We start from the raw sequence: 22,134 nt of genomic DNA, 5'->3' as shown, positions 1-22,134 counted from the left end.
CTTATTTTGTTTATTATGTTGGCCTTGGTTCGCCCTGAGTTGTAGTGTCATGTTTTGTTTGACACTTTCTTTCGTTTAAAATAAATATCATTCTGTTGGAACATCTCGATCCTGGATTTTGGTTTGGGGATCGGAGAGGGAACATGCTAATTTATCTTTGTATGTTGCACCCTGACCCCCTAGACAGGGGCGTAACAGACCAGTACAGTTATAGTACTTTGTACTTTGCCACATTTATCTTCTTCTTAGCAAGTGTCATGCATTCTGCTTTTCCAGCGTTTTTAAGAGCTGTTGATGATATCAAATGCAGCTTACGGCCACACCGCTCTCTAAGCGCCCGATCTCGTCCGATCTCGGCAGCCAAATAGAGCCGGGCCTGGTTAGTACTTGGTAGGAAGACCGCCTGGGAATACCAGGTGCTGTAAGCTTTTTTGCTTGGGTTTACGGGCAGCACAAGCTGGTGTTACTGCCTATTTATTCATAGAAATTGTTCTATATTTTCATCAAATTTTGTTCTTTCATTTCTGTTTTGCTACTTTATTGGTTTGTCAACCATCGTGCTTCATTACTAGTAGACCATGTTACGGTCCTGGCCATATGTGTTGTTTTTATTTTGTTGTTCTTATAGGTGCCCTGCCTGATTGGCCGGATTGGGGGGCAGTACAGGAAGCTGATTGGAAAATCCTACACTTCCTGGGATTTTAAAAGTACGGTTCCCAACAGCTAGCGAGGCTCTTTCTGGCAGCAGCACCTGTTTGCTGTTCTTGGTTTCCAAACCTTATTTAGCATTTTTGAATTGTTAGGTTTTGTTCCGTGGTTTTATTTATAAATTGTATATTTTGTAAATAGTATTAAATCTGTAGGGGTGAACTGCCATTTTCTTTGGATTGTTTTCACATTAGGGAGTTAGGGCTAGCGACTGTCTTTTGGTTTGTTTATTTCTATCAGGCTAGCTAGCACTTTCTGTGGGAAATGGCTTATTTTGTTTATTATGTTGGCCTTGGTTCGCCCTGAGTTGTAGTGTCATGTTTTGTTTGACACTTTCTTTCGTTTAAAATAAATATCATTCTGTTGGAACATCTCGATCCTGGATTTTGGTTTGGGGATCCTAATTTATCTTTGTATGTTGCACCCTGACCCTCTAGACAGGGGCGTAACAGACCAGTACAGTCATAGTACTTTGTACTTTGCCACATTTATCTTCTTCTTAACAAGTGTCATGCATTCTGCTTCTCTAGCATTTTTAAGAGCTGTTGATGATGTCAAATGCAGCTTACGGCCACACCGCTCTCTAAGCGCCCGATCTCGCCTGATCTCGTCCAATCTCGGCAGCCAAATAGGGCCGGGCCTGGTTAGTACTTGGTAGGAAGACCGCCTGGGAATACCAGGTGCTGTAAGCTTTTTTGCTTGGGTTTACGGGCAGCACAAGCTGGTGTTACTGCCTATTTATTCATAGAAATTGTTCTATATTTTCATCAAATTTTGTTCTTTCATTGCTGTTTTGCTACTTTATTGGTTTGTCAACCATCGTGCTTCATTACTAATAGACCATGTTACCGTCCTGGCCATATGTGTTGTTTTTATTTTCTTGTTCTTATAGGTGCCCTGCCTGATTGGCCGGATTTGGGGGAAGTACAGGAAGCTGATTGGTCCATCCTACACTTCCTGGAGTTTTAAAAGTACGGTTCCCAACAGCTAGCGAGGCTCTTTCTGGCAGCAGCACCTGTTTGCTGTTCTTGCTTTCCAAACCTTATTTAGCATTTTTGAATTGTTAGGTTTTGTGCCGTGGTTTTGTTTATAAATTGTATATTTTGTAAATAGTATTAAATCTTTAGGGGTGGACTGCCATTTTCTTTTGATTGTTTTCTCTTGTTTTCACATTAGGGAGTTAGGGTTAGCGACTGTCTTTTGGTTTGTTTATTTCTATCAGGCTAGCTAGCACTTTCTGTGGGAAATGGCTTATTTTGTTTATTATGTTGGCCTTGGTTCGCCCTGAGTTGTAGTGTCATGTTTTGTTTGACACTTTCTTTCGTTTAAAATAAATATCATTCTGTTGGAACATCTCGATCCTGGATTTTGGTTTGGGGATCGGAGAGGGAACATGCTAATTTATCTTTGTATGTTTCACCCTGACCTCCTAGACAGGGGCGTAACAGACCAGTACAGTCATAGTACTTTGTACTTTGCCACATTTATCTTCTTCTTAGCAAGTGTCATGTATTCTGCTTCTCTAGCGTTTTTAAGAGCTGTTGATGATGTCAAATGCAGCTTACGGCCACACCGCTCTCTAAGCGCCCGATCTCGTCGGATCTCGGCAGCCAAATAGGGCCGGGCCTGGTTAGTACTTGGTAGGAAGACCGCCTGGGAATACCAGGTGCTGTAAGCTTTTTTGCTTGGGTTTACGGGCAGCACAAGCTGGTGTTACTGCCTATTTATTCATAGAAATTGTTCTATATTTTCATCAAATTTTGTTCTTTCATTGCTGTTTTGCTACTTTAATGGTTTGCCAACCATCGTGCTTCATTACTGGTAGACCATGTTACGGTCCTGGCCATATGTGTTGTTTTTATTTTCTTGTTCTTATAGGTGCCCTGCCTGATTGGCCGGATTGGGGGGCAGTACAGGAAGCTGATTGGTCCATCCTACACTTCCTGGAGTTTTAAAAGTACGGTTCCCAACAGCTAGCGAGGCTCTTTCTGGCATCAGCACCTGTTTGCTGTTCTTGGTTTCCAAACCTTATTTAGCATTTTTGAATTGTTAGATTTTGTGCCGTGGTTTTGTTTATAAATTGTATATTTTGTAAATAGTATTAAATCTGTAGGGGTGAACTGCCATTTTCTTTGGACTGTTTTCACATTAGGGAGTTAGGGTTAGCGACTGTCTTTTGGTTTGTTTTTTTCTATCAGGCTAGCTAGCACTTTCTGTGGGAAATGGCTTATTTTGTTTATTATGTTGGCCTTGGTTCGCCCTGAGTTGTAGTGTCATGTTTTGTTTGACACTTTCTTTCGTTTAAAATAAATATCATTCTGTTGGAACATCTCGATCCTGGATTTTGGTTTGGGGATCGGAGAGGGAACATGCTAATTTATCTTTGTATGTTGCACCCTGACCCCCTAGACAGGGGCGTAACAGACCAGTACAGTTATAGTACTTTGTACTTTGCCACATTTATCTTCTTCTTAGCAAGTGTCATGCATTCTGCTTCTCCAGCGTTTTTAAGAGCTGTTGATGATGTCAAATGCAGCTTACGGCCACACTGCTCTCTAAGCGCCCGATCCCGTCCGATCTCGGCAGCCAAGTAGGGCCGGGCCTTGTTAGTACTTGGTAGGAAGACCGCCTGGGAATACCACGTGCTGTAAGCTTCTTTGCTTGGGTTTACGGGCAGCACAAGCTGGTGTTACTGCCTATTTATTCATAGAAATTGTTCTATATTTTCATCAAATTTTGTTCTTTCATTGCTGTTTTGCTACTTTATTGGTTTGCCAACCATCGTGCTTCATTACTAGTAGACCATGTTACGGTCCTGGCCATATGTGTTGTTTTTATTTTCTTGTTCTTATAGGTGCCCTGCCTGATTGGCCGGATTGGGGGGCAGTACAGGAAGCTGATTGGTCCATCCTACACTTCCTGGAGTTTTAAAAGTACGGTTCCCAACAGCTAGCGAGGCTCTTTCTGGCATCAGCACCTGTTTGCTGTTCTTGGTTTCCAAACCTTATTTAGCATTTTTGAATTGTTAGGTTTTGTGCCGTGGTTTTGTTTATAAATTGTATATTTTGTAAATAGTATTAAATCTGTAGGGGTGAACTGCCATTTTCTTTGGACTGTTTTCACATTATCGAGTTAGGGTTAGCGACTGTCTTTTGGTTTGTTTATTTCTATCAGGCTAGCTAGCACTTTCTGTGGGAAATGGCTTATTTTGTTTATTATGTTGGCCTTGGTTCGCCCTGAGTTGTAGTGTCATGTTTTGTTTGACACTTTCTTTCGTTTAAAATAAATATCATTCTGTTGGAACATCTCGATCCTGGATTTTGGTTTGGGGATCGGAGAGGGAACATGCTAATTTATCTTTGTATGTTGCACCCTGACCCCCTAGACAAGGGCGTAACAGACCAGTACAGTTATAGTACTTTGTACTTTGCCACATTTATCTTCTTCTTAGCAAGTGTCATGCATTCTGCTTCTCCAGCGTTTTTAAGAGCTGTTGATGATGTCAAATGCAGCTTACGGCCACACTGCTCTCTAAGCGCCCGATCCCGTCCGATCTCGGCAGCCAAATAGGGCCGGGCCTTGTTAGTACTTGGTAGGAAGAACGCCTGGGAATACCACGTGCTGTAAGCTTCTTTGCTTGGGTTTACGGGCAGCACAAGCTGGTGTTACTGCCTATTTATTCATAGAAATTGTTCTATATTTTCATCAAATTTTGTTCTTTCATTGCTGTTTTGCTACTTTATTGGTTTGCCTACCATCGTGCTTCATTACTAGTAGACCATGTTACGGTCCTGGCCATATGTGTTGTTTTTATTTTCTTGTTCTTATAGGTGCCCTGCCTGATTGGCCGGATTGGGGGGCAGTACAGGAAGCTGATTGGTCCATCCTACACTTCCTGGAGTTTTAAAAGTACGGTTCCCAACAGCTAGCGATGCTCTTTCTGGCATCAGCACCTGTTTGCTGTTCTTGCTTTCCAAACCTTATTTAACATTTTTGAATTGTTAGGTTTTGTGCCGTGGTTTTGTTTATAAATTGTATATTTTGTAAATAGTATTAAATCTTTAGGGGTGGACTGCCATTTTCTTTTGATTGTTTTCTCTTGTTTTCACATTAGGGAGTTAGGGTTAGCGACTGTCTTTTGGTTTGTTTATTTCTATCAGGCTAGCTAGCACTTTCTGTGGGAAATGGCTTATTTTGTTTATTATTTTGGCCTTGGTTCGCCCTGAGTTGTAGTGTCATGTTTTGTTTGACACTTTCTTTCGTTTAAAATAAATATCATTCTGTTGGAACATCTCGATCCTGGATTTTGGTTTGGGGATCGGAGAGGGAACATGCTAATTTATCTTTGTATGTTTCACCCTGACCTCCTAGACAGGGGCGTAACAGACCAGTACAGTCATAGTAGTTTGTACTTTGCCACATTTATCTTCTTCTTAGCAAGTGTCATGTATTCTGCTTCTCTAGCGTTTTTAAGAGCTGTTGATGATGTCAAATGCAGCTTACGGCCACACCGCTCTCTAAGCGCCCGATCTCGTCCGATCTCGGCAGCCAAATAGGGCCGGGCCTGGTTAGTACTTGGTAGGAAGACCGCCTGGGAATACCAGGTGCTGTAAGCTTTTTTGCTTGGGTTTACGGGCAGCACAAGCTGGTGTTACTGCCTATTTATTCATAGAAATTGTTCTATATTTTCATCAAATTTTGTTCTTTCATTGCTGTTTTGCTACTTTATTGGTTTGCCAACCATCGTGCTTCATTACTAGTAGACCATGTTACGGTCCTGGCCATATGTGTTGTTTTTATTTTCTTGTTCTTATAGGTGCCCTGCCTGATTGGCCGGATTGGGGGGCAGTACAGGAAGCTGATTGGTCCATCCTACACTTCCTGGAGTTTTAAAAGTACGGTTCCCAACAGCTAGCGAGGCTCTTTCTGGCATCAGCACCTGTTTGCTGTTCTTGGTTTCCAAACCTTATTTAGCATTTTTGAATTGTTAGATTTTGTGCCGTGGTTTTGTTTATAAATTGTATATTTTGTAAATAGTATTAAATCTGTAGGGGTGAACTGCCATTTTCTTTGGACTGTTTTCACATTAGGGAGTTAGGGTTAGCGACTGTCTTTTGGTTTGTTTTTTTCTATCAGGCTAGCTAGCACTTTCTGTGGGAAATGGCTTATTTTGTTTATTATGTTGGCCTTGGTTCGCCCTGAGTTGTAGTGTCATGTTTTGTTTGACACTTTCTTTCGTTTAAAATAAATATCATTCTGTTGGAACATCTCGATCCTGGATTTTGGTTTGGGGATCGGAGAGGGAACATGCTAATTTATCTTTGTATGTTGCACCCTGACCCCCTAGACAGGGGCGTAACAGACCAGTACAGTTATAGTACTTTGTACTTTGCCACATTTATCTTCTTCTTAGCAAGTGTCATGCATTCTGCTTCTCCAGCGTTTTTAAGAGCTGTTGATGATGTCAAATGCAGCTTACGGCCACACTGCTCTCTAAGCGCCCGATCCCGTCCGATCTCGGCAGCCAAGTAGGGCCGGGCCTTGTTAGTACTTGGTAGGAAGACCGCCTGGGAATACCACGTGCTGTAAGCTTCTTTGCTTGGGTTTACGGGCAGCACAAGCTGGTGTTACTGCCTATTTATTCATAGAAATTGTTCTATATTTTCATCAAATTTTGTTCTTTCATTGCTGTTTTGCTACTTTATTGGTTTGCCAACCATCGTGCTTCATTACTAGTAGACCATGTTACGGTCCTGGCCATATGTGTTGTTTTTATTTTCTTGTTCTTATAGGTGCCCTGCCTGATTGGCCGGATTGGGGGGCAGTACAGGAAGCTGATTGGTCCATCCTACACTTCCTGGAGTTTTAAAAGTACGGTTCCCAACAGCTAGCGAGGCTCTTTCTGGCATCAGCACCTGTTTGCTGTTCTTGGTTTCCAAACCTTATTTAGCATTTTTGAATTGTTAGGTTTTGTGCCGTGGTTTTGTTTATAAATTGTATATTTTGTAAATAGTATTAAATCTGTAGGGGTGAACTGCCATTTTCTTTGGACTGTTTTCACATTATCGAGTTAGGGTTAGCGACTGTCTTTTGGTTTGTTTATTTCTATCAGGCTAGCTAGCACTTTCTGTGGGAAATGGCTTATTTTGTTTATTATGTTGGCCTTGGTTCGCCCTGAGTTGTAGTGTCATGTTTTGTTTGACACTTTCTTTCGTTTAAAATAAATATCATTCTGTTGGAACATCTCGATCCTGGATTTTGGTTTGGGGATCGGAGAGGGAACATGCTAATTTATCTTTGTATGTTGCACCCTGACCCCCTAGACAGGGGCGTAACAGACCAGTACAGTTATAGTACTTTGTACTTTGCCACATTTATCTTCTTCTTAGCAAGTGTCATGCATTCTGCTTCTCCAGCGTTTTTAAGAGCTGTTGATGATGTCAAATGCAGCTTACGGCCACACTGCTCTCTAAGCGCCCGATCCCGTCCGATCTCGGCAGCCAAATAGGGCCGGGCCTTGTTAGTACTTGGTAGGAAGAACGCCTGGGAATACCACGTGCTGTAAGCTTCTTTGCTTGGGTTTACGGGCAGCACAAGCTGGTGTTACTGCCTATTTATTCATAGAAATTGTTCTATATTTTCATCAAATTTTGTTCTTTCATTGCTGTTTTGCTACTTTATTGGTTTGCCTACCATCGTGCTTCATTACTAGTAGACCATGTTACGGTCCTGGCCATATGTGTTGTTTTTATTTTCTTGTTCTTATAGGTGCCCTGCCTGATTGGCCGGATTGGGGGGCAGTACAGGAAGCTGATTGGTCCATCCTACACTTCCTGGAGTTTTAAAAGTACGGTTCCCAACAGCTAGCGATGCTCTTTCTGGCATCAGCACCTGTTTGCTGTTCTTGGTTTCCAAACCTTATTTAGCATTTTTGAATTGTTAGGTTTTGTGCCGTGGTTTTGTTTATAAATTGTATATTTTGTAAATAGTATTAAATCTGTAGGGGTGAACTGCCATTTTCTTTGGACTGTTTTCACATTAGGGAGTTAGGGTTAGCGACTGTCTTTTGGTTTGTTTATTTCTATCAGGCTAGCTAGCACTTTCTGTGGGAAATGGCTTATTTTGTTTATTATGTTGGCCTTGGTTCGCCCTGAGTTGTAGTGTCATGTTTTGTTTGACACTTTCTTTCGTTTAAAATAAATATCATTCTGTTGGAACATCTCGATCCTGGATTTTGGTTTGGGGATCGGAGAGGGAACATGCCAATTTATCTTTGTATGTTGCACCCTGACCCCCTAGACAGGGGCGTAACAGACCAGTACAGTTATAGTACTTTGTACTTTGCCACATTTATCTTCTTCTTAGCAAGTGTCATGCATTCTGCTTCTCCAGCGTTTTTAAGAGCTGTTGATGATGTCAAATGCAGCTTACGGCCACACTGCTCTCTAAGCGCCCGATCCCGTCCGATCTCGGCAGCCAAATAGGGCCGGGCCTTGTTAGTACTTGGTAGGAAGACCGCCTGGGAATACCACGTGCTGTAAGCTTCTTTGCTTGGGTTTACGGGCAGCACAAGCTGGTGTTACTGCCTATTTATTCATAGAAATTGTTCTATATTTTCATCAAATTTTGTTCTTTCATTGCTGTTTTGCTACTTTATTGGTTTGCCAACCATCGTGCTTCATTACTAATAGACCATGTTACGGTCTTGGCCATATGTGTTGTTTTTATTTTCTTGTTCTTATAGGTGCCCTGCCTGATTGGCCGGATTGGGGGGCAGTACAGGAAGCTGATTGGTCCATCCTACACTTGCTGGAGTTTTAAAAGTACGGTTCCCAACAGCTAGCGAGGCTTTTTCTGGCAGCAGCACCTATTTGCTGTTCTTGGTTTCCAAACCTTATTTAGCATTTTTGAATTGTTAGGTTTTGTGCCGTGGTTTTGTTTATAAATTGTATATTTTGTAAATAGTATTAAATCTGTAGGGGTGAACTGCCATTTTCTTTGGACTGTTTTCACATTAGGGAGTTAGGGTTAGCGACTGTCTTTTGGTTTGTTTATTTCTATCAGGCTAGCTAGCACTTTCTGTGGGAAATGGCTTATTTTGTTTATTATGTTGGCCTTGGTTCGCCCTGAGTTGTAGTGTCATATTTTGTTTGACACTTTCTTTCGTTTAAAATAAATATCATTCTGTTGGAACATCTCGATCCTGGATTTTGGTTTGGGGATCGGAGAGGGAACATGCTAATTTATCTTTGTATGTTGCACCCTGACCCCCTAGACAGGGGCGTAACAGACCAGTACAGTTATAGTACTTTGTACTTTGCCACATTTATCTTCTTCTTAGCAAGTGTCATGCATTCTGCTTCTCCAGCGTTTTTAAGAGCTGTTGATGATGTCAAATGCAGCTTACTGCCACACTGCTCTCTTAGCGCCTGATCTCGCCCGATTTAGTCAGCCAAATAGGGCCGGGCCTGGTTAGTACTTGGTAGGAAGACCGCCTGGGAATACCAGGTGCTGTAAGCTTTTTTGCTTGGGTTTACGGGCAGCACAAGCTGGTGTTACTGCCTATTTATTCATAGAAATTGTTCTATATTTTCATCAAATTTTGTTCTTTCATTGCTGTTTTGCTACTTTATTGGTTTGTCAACCATCGTGCTTCATTACTAATAGACCATGTTACCGTCCTGGCCATATGTGTTGTTTTTATTTTCTTGTTCTTATAGGTGCCCTGCCTGATTGGCCGGATTGGGGGGCAGTACAGGAAGCTGATTGGTCCATCCTACACTTCCTGGAATTTTTAAAGTACGGTTCCCAACAGCTAGCGAGGCTCTTTCTGGCATCAGCACCTGTTTGCTGTTCTTGGTTTCCAAACCTTATTTAGCATTTTTGAATTGTTAGGTTTTGTGCCGTGGTTTTGTTTATAAATTGTATATTTTGTAAATAGTATTAAATCTGTAGGGGTGAACAGCCATTTTCTTTGGATTGTTTTCATATTAGGGAGTTAGGGTTAGCGACTGTCTTTTGGTTTGTTTATTTCTATCAGGCTAGCTAGCACTTTCTATGGGAAATGGCTTATTTTGTTTATTATGTTGGCCTTGGTTCGCCCTGAGTTGTAGTGTCATGTTTTGTTTGACACTTTCTTTCGTTTAAAATAAATATCATTCTGTTGGAACATCTCGATCCTGGATTTTGGTTTGGGGATCGGAGAGGGAACATGCTAATTTATCTTTGTATGTTGCACCCTGACCCCCTAGACAGGGGCGTAACAGACCAGTACAGTTATAGTACTTTGTACTTTGCCACATTTATCTTCTTCTTAGCAAGTGTCATGCATTCTGCTTCTCCAGCGTTTTTAAGAGCTGTTGATGATGTCAAATGCAGCTTACGGCCACACTGCTCTCTAAGCGCCCGATCCCGTCCGATCTCGGCAGCCAAATAGGGCGGGGCCTGGTTAGTACTTGGTAGGAAGACCGCCTGGGAATACCACGTGCTGTAAGCTTTTTTGCTTGGGTTTACGGGCAGCACAAGCTGGTGTTACTGCCTATTTATTCATAGAAATTGTTCTATATTTTCATCAAATTTTGTTCTTTCATTGCTGTTTTGCAACTTTATTGGTTTGTCAACCATCGTGCTTCATTACTAGTAGACCATGTTACGGTCCTGGCCATATGTGTTGTTTTTATTTTCTTGTTCTTATAGGTGCCCTGCCTGATTGGCCGGATTGGGGGGCAGTACAGGAAGCTGATTGGTCCATCCTACACTTCCTGGAGTTTTAAAAGTACGGTTCCCAACAGCTAGCGAGGCTCTTTTTGGCATCAGCGCCTGTTTGCTGTTCTTGGTTTCCAAACCTTATTTAGCATTTTTGAATTGTTAGGTTTTGTGCCGTGGTTTTGTTTATAAATTGTATATTTTGTAAATAGTATTAAATCTGTAGGGGTGAACAGCCATTTTCTTTTGATTGTTTTCTCTTGTTTTCACATTAGGGAGTTAGGGTTAGCGACTGTCTTTTGGTTTGTTTATTTCTATCAGGCTAGCTAGCACTTTCTGTGGGAAATGGCTTATTTTGTTTATTATGTTGGCCTTGGTTCGCCCTGAGTTGTAGTGTCATGTTTTGTTTGACACTTTCTTTCGTTTAAAATAAATATCATTCTGTTGGAACATCTCGATCTTGGATTTTGGTTTGGGGATCGGAGAGGGAACATGCTAATTTATCTTTGTATGTTGCACCCTGACCCCCTGGACAGGGGCGTAACAGACCAGTACAGTTATAGTACTTTGTACTTTGCCACATTTATCTTCTTCTTAGCAAGTGTCATGCATTCTGCTTCTCCAGCGTTTTTAAGAGCTGTTGATGATGTCAAATGCAGTTTACGGCCACACCGCTCTCTAAGCGCCCGATCTCGTCCGATCTCGGCAGCCAAATAGAGCTGGGCCTGGTTAGTACTTGGCAGGAAGACCGCCTGGGAATACCAGGTGCTGTAAGCTTTTTTGCTTGGGTTTACGGGGAGCACAAGCTGGTGTTACTGCCTATTTATTCATAGAAATTGTTCTATATTTTCATCAAATTTTGTTCTTTCATTGCTGTTTTGCTACTTTATTGGTTTGTCAACCATCGTGCTTCATTACTAATAGACCATGTTACCGTCCTGGCCATATGTGTTGTTTTTATTTTCTTGTTCTTATAGGTGCCCTGCCTGATTGGCCGGATTGGGGGGCAGTACAGGAAGCTGATTGGTCCATCCTACACTTCCTGGAATTTTTAAAGTACGGTTCCCAACAGCTAGCGAGGCTCTTTCTGGCATCAGCACCTGTTTGCTGTTCTTGGTTTCCAAACCTTATTTAGCATTTTTGAATTGTTAGGTTTTGTGCCGTGGTTTTGTTTATAAATTGTATATTTTGTAAATAGTATTAAATCTGTAGGGGTGAACAGCCATTTTCTTTGGATTGTTTTCATATTAGGGAGTTAGGGTTAGCGACTGTCTTTTGGTTTGTTTATTTCTATCAGGCTAGCTAGCACTTTCTATGGGAAATGGCTTATTTTGTTTATTATGTTGGCCTTGGTTCGCCCTGAGTTGTAGTGTCATGTTTTGTTTGACACTTTCTTTCGTTTAAAATAAATATCATTCTGTTGGAACATCTCGATCCTGGATTTTGGTTTGGGGATCGGAGAGGGAACATGCTAATTTATCTTTGTATGTTGCACCCTGACCCCCTAGACAGGGGCGTAACAGACCAGTACAGTTATAGTACTTTGTACTTTGCCACATTTATCTTCTTCTTAGCAAGTGTCATGCATTCTGCTTCTCCAGCGTTTTTAAGAGCTGTTGATGATGTCAAATGCAGCTTACGGCCACACTGCTCTCTAAGCGCCCGATCCCGTCCGATCTCGGCAGCCAAATAGGGCGGGGCCTGGTTAGTACTTGGTAGGAAGACCGCCTGGGAATACCACGTGCTGTAAGCTTTTTTGCTTGGGTTTACGGGCAGCACAAGCTGGTGTTACTGCCTATTTATTCATAGAAATTGTTCTATATTTTCATCAAATTTTGTTCTTTCATTGCTGTTTTGCAACTTTATTGGTTTGTCAACCATCGTGCTTCATTACTAGTAGACCATGTTACGGTCCTGGCCATATGTGTTGTTTTTATTTTCTTGTTCTTATAGGTGCCCTGCCTGATTGGCCGGATTGGGGGGCAGTACAGGAAGCTGATTGGTCCATCCTACACTTCCTGGAGTTTTAAAAGTACGGTTCCCAACAGCTAGCGAGGCTCTTTTTGGCATCAGCGCCTGTTTGCTGTTCTTGGTTTCCAAACCTTATTTAGCATTTTTGAATTGTTAGGTTTTGTGCCGTGGTTTTGTTTATAAATTGTATATTTTGTAAATAGTATTAAATCTGTAGGGGTGAACAGCCATTTTCTTTTGATTGTTTTCTCTTGTTTTCACATTAGGGAGTTAGGGTTAGCGACTGTCTTTTGGTTTGTTTATTTCTATCAGGCTAGCTAGCACTTTCTGTGGGAAATGGCTTATTTTGTTTATTATGTTGGCCTTGGTTCGCCCTGAGTTGTAGTGTCATGTTTTGTTTGACACTTTCTTTCGTTTAAAATAAATATCATTCTGTTGGAACATCTCGATCTTGGATTTTGGTTTGGGGATCGGAGAGGGAACATGCTAATTTATCTTTGTATGTTGCACCCTGACCCCCTGGACAGGGGCGTAACAGACCAGTACAGTTATAGTACTTTGTACTTTGCCACATTTATCTTCTTCTTAGCAAGTGTCATGCATTCTGCTTCTCCAGCGTTTTTAAGAGCTGTTGATGATGTCAAATGCAGTTTACGGCCACACCGCTCTCTAAGCGCCCGATCTCGTCCGATCTCGGCAGCCAAATAGAGCTGGGCCTGGTTAGTACTTGGCAGGAAGACCGCCTGGGAATACCAGGTGCTGTAAGCTTTTTTGCTTGGGTTTACGGGCAGCACAAGCTGGTGTTACTGCCTATTTATTCATAGAAATTGTTCTATATTTTCATCAAATTTTGTTCTTTCATTGCTGTTTTGCAACTTTGTTGGTTTGTCAACCATCGTGCTTCATTACTAGTAGACCATGTTACGGTCCTGGCCATATGTGTTGTTTTATTTTGTTGTTCTTATAGGTGCCCTGCCTGATTGGCCGGATTGGGGGGCAGTACAGGAAGCTGATTGGTCCATCCTACACTTCCTGGAGTTTTAAAAGTACGGTTCCCAACAGCTAGCGAGGCTCTTTCTGGCAGCAGCACCTGTTTGCTGTTCTTGGTTTCCAAACCTTATTTAGCATTTTTGAATTGTTAGGTTTTGTGCCGTGGTTTTGTTTATAAATTGTATATTTTGTAAATAGTATTAAATCTGTAGGGGTGAACTGCCATTTTCTTTGGACTGTTTTCACATTAGGGAGTTAGGGTTAGCGACTGTCTTTTGGTTTGTTTATTTCTATCAGGCTAGCTAGCACTTTCTGTGGGAAATGGCTTATTTTGTTTATTATGTTGGCCTTGGTTCGCCCTGAGTTGTAGTGTCATGTTTTGTTTGACACTTTCTTTCGTTTAAAATAAATATCATTCTGTTGGAACATCTCAATCCTGGATTTTGGTTTGGGGATCGGAGAGGGAACATGCTAATTTATCTTTGTATGTTTCAGCCTGACCCCCTAGACAGGGGCGTAACAGACCAGTACAGTCATAGTACTTTGTACTTTGCCACATTTATCTTCTTCTTAGCAAGTGTCATGCATTCTGCTTCTCTAGCGTTTTTAAGAGCTGTTGATGATGTCAAATGCAGCTTACGGCCACACCGCTCTCTAAGCGCCCGATCTCGCCCGATCTCGTCCGATCTCGGCAGCCAAATAGGGCCGGGCCTGGTTAGTACTTGGTAGGAAGACCGCCTGGGAATACCAGGTGCTGTAAGCTTTTTTGCTTGGGTTTACGGGCAGCACAAGCTGGTGTTACTGCCTATTTATTCATAGAAATTGTTTTATATTTTCATCAAATTTTGTTCTTTCATTGCTGTTTTGCTACTTTATTGGTTTGCCAACCATCGTGCTTCATTACTAGTAGACCATGTTACGGTCCTGGCCATATGTGTTGTTTTTATTTTCTTGTTCTTATAGGTGCCCTGCCTGATTGGCCGGATTGGGGGGCAGTACAGGAAGCTGATTGGTCCATCCTACACTTCCTGGAGTTTTAAAAGTACGGTTCCCAACAGCTAGCGAGGCTCTTTCTGGCATCAGCACCTGTTTGCTGTTCTTGGTTTCCAAACCTTATTTAGCATTTTTGAATTGTTAGATTTTGTGCCGTGGTTTTGTTTATAAATTGTATATTTTGTAAATAGTATTAAATCTGTAGGGGTGAACTGCCATTTTCTTTGGACTGTTTTCACATTAGGGAGTTAGGGTTAGCGACTGTCTTTTGGTTTGTTTATTTCTATCAGGCTAGCTAGCACTTTCTGTGGGAAATGGCTTATTTTGTTTATTATGTTGGCCTTGGTTCGCCCTGAGTTGTAGTGTCATGTTTTGTTTGACACTTTCTTTCGTTTAAAATAAATATCATTCTGTTGGAACATCTCGATCCTGGATTTTGGTTTGGGGATCGGAGAGGGAACATGCTAATTTATCTTTGTATGTTGCACCCTGACCCCCTAGACAGGGGCGTAACAGACCAGTACAGTTATAGTACTTTGTACTTTGCCACATTTATCTTCTTCTTAGCAAGTGTCATGCATTCTGCTTCTCCAGTGTTTTTAAGAGCTGTTGATGATGTCAAATGCAGCTTACGGCCACACTGCTCTCTAAGCGCCCGATCCCGTCCGATCTCGGCAGCCAAATAGGGCCGGGCCTTGTTAGTACTTGGTAGGAAGAACGCCTGGGAATACCACGTGCTGTAAGCTTCTTTGCTTGGGTTTACGGGCAGCACAAGCTGGTGTTACTGCCTATTTATTCATAGAAATTGTTCTATATTTTCATCAAATTTTGTTCTTTCATTGCTGTTTTGCTACTTTATTGGTTTGCCAACCATCGTGCTTCATTACTAGTAGACCATGTTACGGTCCTGGCCATATGTGTTGTTTTTATTTTCTTGTTCTTATAGGTGCCCTGCCTGATTGGCCGGATTGGGGGGCAGTACAGGAAGCTGATTGGTCCATCCTACACTTCCTGGAGTTTTAAAAGTACGGTTCCCAACAGCTAGCGAGGCTTTTTCTGGCATCAGCACCTGTTTGCTGTTCTTGGTTTCCAAACCTTATTTAGCATTTTTGAATTGTTAGGTTTTGTGCCGTGGTTTTGTTTATAAATTGTATATTTTGTAAATAGTATTAAATCTGTAGGGGTGAACTGCCATTTTCTTTGGACTGTTTTCACATTAGGGAGTTAGGGTTAGCGACTGTCTTTTGGTTTGTTTATTTCTATCAGGCTAGCTAGCACTTTCTGTGGGAAATGGCTTATTTTGTTTATTATGTTGGCCTTGGTTCGCCCTGAGTTGTAGTGTCATGTTTTGTTTGACACTTTCTTTCGTTTAAAATAAATATCATTCTGTTGGAACATCTCAATCCTGGATTTTGGTTTGGGGATCGGAGAGGGAACATGCTAATTTATCTTTGTATGTTTCAGCCTGACCCCCTAGACAGGGGCGTAACAGACCAGTACAGTCATAGTACTTTGTACTTTGCCACATTTATCTTCTTCTTAGCAAGTGTCATGCATTCTGCTTCTCTAGCGTTCTTAAGAGCTGTTGATGATGTCAAGTGCAGTTTACGGCCACACCGCTCTCTAAGCGCCCGATCTCGTCCGATCTCGGCAGCCAAATAGGGCCGGGCCTGGTTAGTACTTGGTAGGAAGACCGCCTGGGAATACCAGGTGCTGTAAGCTTTTTTGCTTGGGTTTACGGGCAGCACAAGCTGGTGTTACTGCCTATTTATTCATAGAAATTGTTCTATATTTTCATCAAATTTTGTTCTTTCATTGCTGTTTTGCTACTTTATTGGTTTGTCAACCATCGTGCTTCATTACTAATAGACCATGTTACCGTCCTGGCCATATGTGTTGTTTTTATTTTCTTGTTCTTATAGGTGCCCTGCCTGATTGGCCGGATTTGGGGGAAGTACAGGAAGCTGATTGGTCCATCCTACACTTCCTGGAGTTTTAAAAGTACGGTTCCCATCAGCTAGCGAGGCTCTTTCTGGCAGCAGCACCTGTTTGCTGTACTTGCTTTCCAAACCTTATTTAGCATTTTTGAATTGTTAGGTTTTGTGCCGTGGTTTTGTTTATAAATTGTATATTTTGTAAATAGTATTAAATCTGTAGGGGTGGACTGCCATTTTCTTTTGATTGTTTTCTCTTGTTTTCACATTAGGGAGTTAGGGTTAGCGACTGTCTTTTGGTTTGTTTATTTCTATCAGGCTAGCTAGCACTTTCTGTGGGAAATGGCTTATTTTGTTTATTATGTTGGCCTTGGTTCGCCCTGAGTTGTAGTGTCATGTTTTGTTTGACACTTTCTTTCGTTTAAAATAAATATCATTCTGTTGGAACATCTCGATCCTGGATTTTGGTTTGGGGATCGGAGAGGGAACATGCTAATTTATCTTTGTATGTTGCACCCTGACCCCCTAGACAGGGGCGTAACAGACCTGTACAATTATAGTACTTTGTACTTTGCCACATTTATCTTCTTCTTAGCAAGTGTCATGCATTCTGCTTCTCCAGCGTTTTTAAGAGCTGTTGATGATGTCAAATGCAGCTTACGGCCACACTGCTCTCTAAGCGCCCGATCCCGTCCGATCTCGGCAGCCAAATAGGGCCGGGCCTTGTTAGTACTTGGTAGGAAGAACGCCTGGGAATACCACGTGCTGTAAGCTTCTTTGCTTGGGTTTACGGGCAGCACAAGCTGGTGTTACTGCCTATTTATTCATAGAAATTGTTCTATATTTTCATCAAATTTTGTTCTTTCATTGCTGTTTTGCTACTTTATTGGTTTGCCTACCATCGTGCTTCATTACTAGTAGACCATGTTACGGTCCTGGCCATATGTGTTGTTTTTATTTTCTTGTTCTTATAGGTGCCCTGCCTGATTGGCCGGATTGGGGGGCAGTACAGGAAGCTGATTGGTCCATCCTACACTTCCTGGAGTTTTAAAAGTACGGTTCCCAACAGCTAGCGATGCTCTTTCTGGCATCAGCACCTGTTTGCTGTTCTTGGTTTCCAAACCTTATTTAGCATTTTTGAATTGTTAGGTTTTGTGCCGTGGTTTTGTTTATAAATTGTATATTTTGTAAATAGTATTAAATCTGTAGGGGTGAACTGCCATTTTCTTTGGACTGTTTTCACATTAGGGAGTTAGGGTTAGCGACTGTCTTTTGGTTTGTTTATTTCTATCAGGCTAGCTAGCACTTTCTGTGGGAAATGGCTTATTTTGTTTATTATGTTGGCCTTGGTTCGCCCTGAGTTGTAGTGTCATGTTTTGTTTGACACTTTCTTTCGTTTAAAATAAATATCATTCTGTTGGAACATCTCGATCCTGGATTTTGGTTTGGGGATCGGAGAGGGAACATGCCAATTTATCTTTGTATGTTGCACCCTGACCCCCTAGACAGGGGCGTAACAGACCAGTACAGTTATAGTACTTTGTACTTTGCCACATTTATCTTCTTCTTAGCAAGTGTCATGCATTCTGCTTCTCCAGCGTTTTTAAGAGCTGTTGATGATGTCAAATGCAGCTTACGGCCACACTGCTCTCTAAGCGCCCGATCCCGTCCGATCTCGGCAGCCAAATAGGGCCGGGCCTTGTTAGTACTTGGTAGGAAGACCGCCTGGGAATACCACGTGCTGTAAGCTTCTTTGCTTGGGTTTACGGGCAGCACAAGCTGGTGTTACTGCCTATTTATTCATAGAAATTGTTCTATATTTTCATCAAATTTTGTTCTTTCATTGCTGTTTTGCTACTTTATTGGTTTGCCAACCATCGTGCTTCATTACTAATAGACCATGTTACGGTCTTGGCCATATGTGTTGTTTTTATTTTCTTGTTCTTATAGGTGCCCTGCCTGATTGGCCGGATTGGGGGGCAGTACAGGAAGCTGATTGGTCCATCCTACACTTGCTGGAGTTTTAAAAGTACGGTTCCCAACAGCTAGCGAGGCTTTTTCTGGCAGCAGCACCTATTTGCTGTTCTTGGTTTCCAAACCTTATTTAGCATTTTTGAATTGTTAGGTTTTGTGCCGTGGTTTTGTTTATAAATTGTATATTTTGTAAATAGTATTAAATCTGTAGGGGTGAACTGCCATTTTCTTTGGACTGTTTTCACATTAGGGAGTTAGGGTTAGCGACTGTCTTTTGGTTTGTTTATTTCTATCAGGCTAGCTAGCACTTTCTGTGGGAAATGGCTTATTTTGTTTATTATGTTGGCCTTGGTTCGCCCTGAGTTGTAGTGTCATATTTTGTTTGACACTTTCTTTCGTTTAAAATAAATATCATTCTGTTGGAACATCTCGATCCTGGATTTTGGTTTGGGGATCGGAGAGGGAACATGCTAATTTATCTTTGTATGTTGCACCCTGACCCCCTAGACAGGGGCGTAACAGACCAGTACAGTTATAGTACTTTGTACTTTGCCACATTTATCTTCTTCTTAGCAAGTGTCATGCATTCTGCTTCTCCAGCGTTTTTAAGAGCTGTTGATGATGTCAAATGCAGCTTACTGCCACACTGCTCTCTTAGCGCCTGATCTCGCCCGATTTAGTCAGCCAAATAGGGCCGGGCCTGGTTAGTACTTGGTAGGAAGACCGCCTGGGAATACCAGGTGCTGTAAGCTTTTTTGCTTGGGTTTACGGGCAGCACAAGCTGGTGTTACTGCCTATTTATTCATAGAAATTGTTCTATATTTTCATCAAATTTTGTTCTTTCATTGCTGTTTTGCTACTTTATTGGTTTGTCAACCATCGTGCTTCATTACTAATAGACCATGTTACCGTCCTGGCCATATGTGTTGTTTTTATTTTCTTGTTCTTATAGGTGCCCTGCCTGATTGGCCGGATTGGGGGGCAGTACAGGAAGCTGATTGGTCCATCCTACACTTCCTGGAATTTTTAAAGTACGGTTCCCAACAGCTAGCGAGGCTCTTTCTGGCATCAGCACCTGTTTGCTGTTCTTGGTTTCCAAACCTTATTTAGCATTTTTGAATTGTTAGGTTTTGTGCCGTGGTTTTGTTTATAAATTGTATATTTTGTAAATAGTATTAAATCTGTAGGGGTGAACAGCCATTTTCTTTGGATTGTTTTCACATTAGGGAGTTAGGGTTAGCGACTGTCTTTTGGTTTGTTTATTTCTATCAGGCTAGCTAGCACTTTCTATGGGAAATGGCTTATTTTGTTTATTATGTTGGCCTTGGTTCGCCCTGAGTTGTAGTGTCATGTTTTGTTTGACACTTTCTTTCGTTTAAAATAAATATCATTCTGTTGGAACATCTCGATCCTGGATTTTGGTTTGGGGATCGGAGAGGGAACATGCTAATTTATCTTTGTATGTTGCACCCTGACCCCCTAGACAGGGGCGTAACAGACCAGTACAGTTATAGTACTTTGTACTTTGCCACATTTATCTTCTTCTTAGCAAGTGTCATGCATTCTGCTTCTCCAGCGTTTTTAAGAGCTGTTGATGATGTCAAATGCAGCTTACGGCCACACTGCTCTCTAAGCGCCCGATCCCGTCCGATCTCGGCAGCCAAATAGGGCGGGGCCTGGTTAGTACTTGGTAGGAAGACCGCCTGGGAATACCACGTGCTGTAAGCTTTTTTGCTTGGGTTTACGGGCAGCACAAGCTGGTGTTACTGCCTATTTATTCATAGAAATTGTTCTATATTTTCATCAAATTTTGTTCTTTCATTGCTGTTTTGCAACTTTATTGGTTTGTCAACCATCGTGCTTCATTACTAGTAGACCATGTTACGGTCCTGGCCATATGTGTTGTTTTTATTTTATTGTTCTTATAGGTGCCCTGCCTGATTGGCCGGATTGGGGGGCAGTACAGGAAGCTGATTGGTCCATCCTACACTTCCTGGAGTTTTAAAAGTACGGTTCCCAACAGCTAGCGAGGCTCTTTTTGGCATCAGCGCCTGTTTGCTGTTCTTGGTTTCCAAACCTTATTTAGCATTTTTGAATTGTTAGGTTTTGTGCCGTGGTTTTGTTTATAAATTGTATATTTTGTAAATAGTATTAAATCTGTAGGGGTGAACAGCCATTTTCTTTTGATTGTTTTCTCTTGTTTTCACATTAGGGAGTTAGGGTTAGCGACTGTCTTTTGGTTTGTTTATTTCTATCAGGCTAGCTAGCACTTTCTGTGGGAAATGGCTTATTTTGTTTATTATGTTGGCCTTGGTTCGCCCTGAGTTGTAGTGTCATGTTTTGTTTGACACTTTCTTTCGTTTAAAATAAATATCATTCTGTTGGAACATCTCGATCTTGGATTTTGGTTTGGGGATCGGAGAGGGAACATGCTAATTTATCTTTGTATGTTGCACCCTGACCCCCTGGACAGGGGCGTAACAGACCAGTACAGTTATAGTACTTTGTACTTTGCCACATTTATCTTCTTCTTAGCAAGTGTCATGCATTCTGCTTCTCCAGCGTTTTTAAGAGCTGTTGATGATGTCAAATGCAGTTTACGGCCACACCGCTCTCTAAGCGCCCGATCTCGTCCGATCTCGGCAGCCAAATAGAGCTGGGCCTGGTTAGTACTTGGCAGGAAGACCGCCTGGGAATACCAGGTGCTGTAAGCTTTTTTGCTTGGGTTTACGGGCAGCACAAGCTGGTGTTACTGCCTATTTATTCATAGAAATTGTTCTATATTTTCATCAAATTTTGTTCTTTCATTGCTGTTTTGCAACTTTGTTGGTTTGTCAACCATCGTGCTTCATTACTAGTAGACCATGTTACGGTCCTGGCCATATGTGTTGTTTTATTTTGTTGTTCTTATAGGTGCCCTGCCTGATTGGCCGGATTGGGGGGCAGTACAGGAAGCTGATTGGTCCATCCTACACTTCCTGGAGTTTTAAAAGTACGGTTCCCAACAGCTAGCGAGGCTCTTTCTGGCAGCAGCACCTGTTTGCTGTTCTTGGTTTCCAAACCTTATTTAGCATTTTTGAATTGTTAGGTTTTGTGCCGTGGTTTTGTTTATAAATTATATATTTTGTAAATAGTATTAAATCTGTAGGGGTGAACTGCCATTTTCTTTGGACTGTTTTCACATTAGGGAGTTAGGGTTAGCGACTGTCTTTTGGTTTGTTTATTTCTATCAGGCTAGCTAGCACTTTCTGTGGGAAATGGCTTATTTTGTTTATTATGTTGGCCTTGGTTCGCCCTGAGTTGTACTGTCATGTTTTGTTTGACACTTTCTTTCGTTTAAAATAAATATCATTCTGTTGGAACATCTCAATCCTGGATTTTGGTTTGGGGATCGGAGAGGGAACATGCTAATTTATCTTTGTATGTTTCAGCCTGACCCCCTAGACAGGGGCGTAACAGACCAGTACAGTCATAGTACTTTGTACTTTGCCACATTTATCTTCTTCTTAGCAAGTGTCATGCATTCTGCTTCTCTAGCGTTCTTAAGAGCTGTTGATGATGTCAAGTGCAGTTTACGGCCACACCGCTCTCTAAGCGCCCGATCTCGTCCGATCTCGGCAGCCAAATAGGGCCGGGCCTGGTTAGTACTTGGTAGGAAGACCGCCTGGGAATACCAGGTGCTGTAAGCTTTTTTGCTTGGGTTTACGGGCAGCACAAGCTGGTGTTACTGCCTATTTATTCATAGAAATTGTTCTATATTTTCATCAAATTTTGTTCTTTCATTGCTGTTTTGCTACTTTATTGGTTTGTCAACCATCGTGCTTCATTACTAATAGACCATGTTACCGTCCTGGCCATA

The 22,134-nt window shown here is 41.8% G+C and overlaps 21 pseudogenes; all 21 read left to right on the top strand.

Annotated features, from left to right (window-relative positions):
• The first annotated feature begins 309 nt into the window (after positions 1–309).
• LOC137121289 (5S ribosomal RNA) lies at positions 310–428 on the top strand (annotated as a pseudogene).
• Positions 429–1,271: 843 nt separating this feature from the next.
• LOC137121298 (5S ribosomal RNA) lies at positions 1,272–1,400 on the top strand (annotated as a pseudogene).
• An 867-nt stretch (positions 1,401–2,267) lies between these two features.
• On the top strand, positions 2,268–2,386 carry LOC137121269 (5S ribosomal RNA; annotated as a pseudogene).
• Positions 2,387–3,243: 857 nt separating this feature from the next.
• Positions 3,244–3,362, top strand: LOC137121290 (5S ribosomal RNA; annotated as a pseudogene).
• An 857-nt stretch (positions 3,363–4,219) lies between these two features.
• Positions 4,220–4,338, top strand: LOC137121254 (5S ribosomal RNA; annotated as a pseudogene).
• An 867-nt stretch (positions 4,339–5,205) lies between these two features.
• Positions 5,206–5,324, top strand: LOC137121260 (5S ribosomal RNA; annotated as a pseudogene).
• Positions 5,325–6,181: 857 nt separating this feature from the next.
• Positions 6,182–6,300, top strand: LOC137121288 (5S ribosomal RNA; annotated as a pseudogene).
• Positions 6,301–7,157: 857 nt separating this feature from the next.
• Positions 7,158–7,276, top strand: LOC137121306 (5S ribosomal RNA; annotated as a pseudogene).
• Positions 7,277–8,133: 857 nt separating this feature from the next.
• LOC137121296 (5S ribosomal RNA) lies at positions 8,134–8,252 on the top strand (annotated as a pseudogene).
• A 1,833-nt stretch (positions 8,253–10,085) lies between these two features.
• On the top strand, positions 10,086–10,204 carry LOC137121279 (5S ribosomal RNA; annotated as a pseudogene).
• An 867-nt stretch (positions 10,205–11,071) lies between these two features.
• LOC137121259 (5S ribosomal RNA) lies at positions 11,072–11,190 on the top strand (annotated as a pseudogene).
• Positions 11,191–12,047: 857 nt separating this feature from the next.
• LOC137121277 (5S ribosomal RNA) lies at positions 12,048–12,166 on the top strand (annotated as a pseudogene).
• Positions 12,167–13,033: 867 nt separating this feature from the next.
• On the top strand, positions 13,034–13,152 carry LOC137121258 (5S ribosomal RNA; annotated as a pseudogene).
• Positions 13,153–14,008: 856 nt separating this feature from the next.
• LOC137121287 (5S ribosomal RNA) lies at positions 14,009–14,137 on the top strand (annotated as a pseudogene).
• An 857-nt stretch (positions 14,138–14,994) lies between these two features.
• LOC137121305 (5S ribosomal RNA) lies at positions 14,995–15,113 on the top strand (annotated as a pseudogene).
• Positions 15,114–15,970: 857 nt separating this feature from the next.
• On the top strand, positions 15,971–16,089 carry LOC137121266 (5S ribosomal RNA; annotated as a pseudogene).
• An 867-nt stretch (positions 16,090–16,956) lies between these two features.
• On the top strand, positions 16,957–17,075 carry LOC137121304 (5S ribosomal RNA; annotated as a pseudogene).
• An 857-nt stretch (positions 17,076–17,932) lies between these two features.
• LOC137121295 (5S ribosomal RNA) lies at positions 17,933–18,051 on the top strand (annotated as a pseudogene).
• Positions 18,052–19,884: 1,833 nt separating this feature from the next.
• On the top strand, positions 19,885–20,003 carry LOC137121276 (5S ribosomal RNA; annotated as a pseudogene).
• Positions 20,004–20,870: 867 nt separating this feature from the next.
• On the top strand, positions 20,871–20,989 carry LOC137121257 (5S ribosomal RNA; annotated as a pseudogene).
• Positions 20,990–21,845: 856 nt separating this feature from the next.
• LOC137121265 (5S ribosomal RNA) lies at positions 21,846–21,964 on the top strand (annotated as a pseudogene).
• The last annotated feature ends 170 nt before the right edge of the window (positions 21,965–22,134 follow it).

The sequence above is a fragment of the Channa argus genome, unplaced genomic scaffold (genome assembly GCF_033026475.1).
Source record: "Channa argus isolate prfri unplaced genomic scaffold, Channa argus male v1.0 Contig104, whole genome shotgun sequence".
NCBI classification, from domain to species: domain Eukaryota; kingdom Metazoa; phylum Chordata; class Actinopteri; order Anabantiformes; family Channidae; genus Channa; species Channa argus.
The sequence above is the reverse complement of the archived record's forward strand: the minus strand, read 5'-3'. Positions and strand labels throughout refer to the sequence as shown.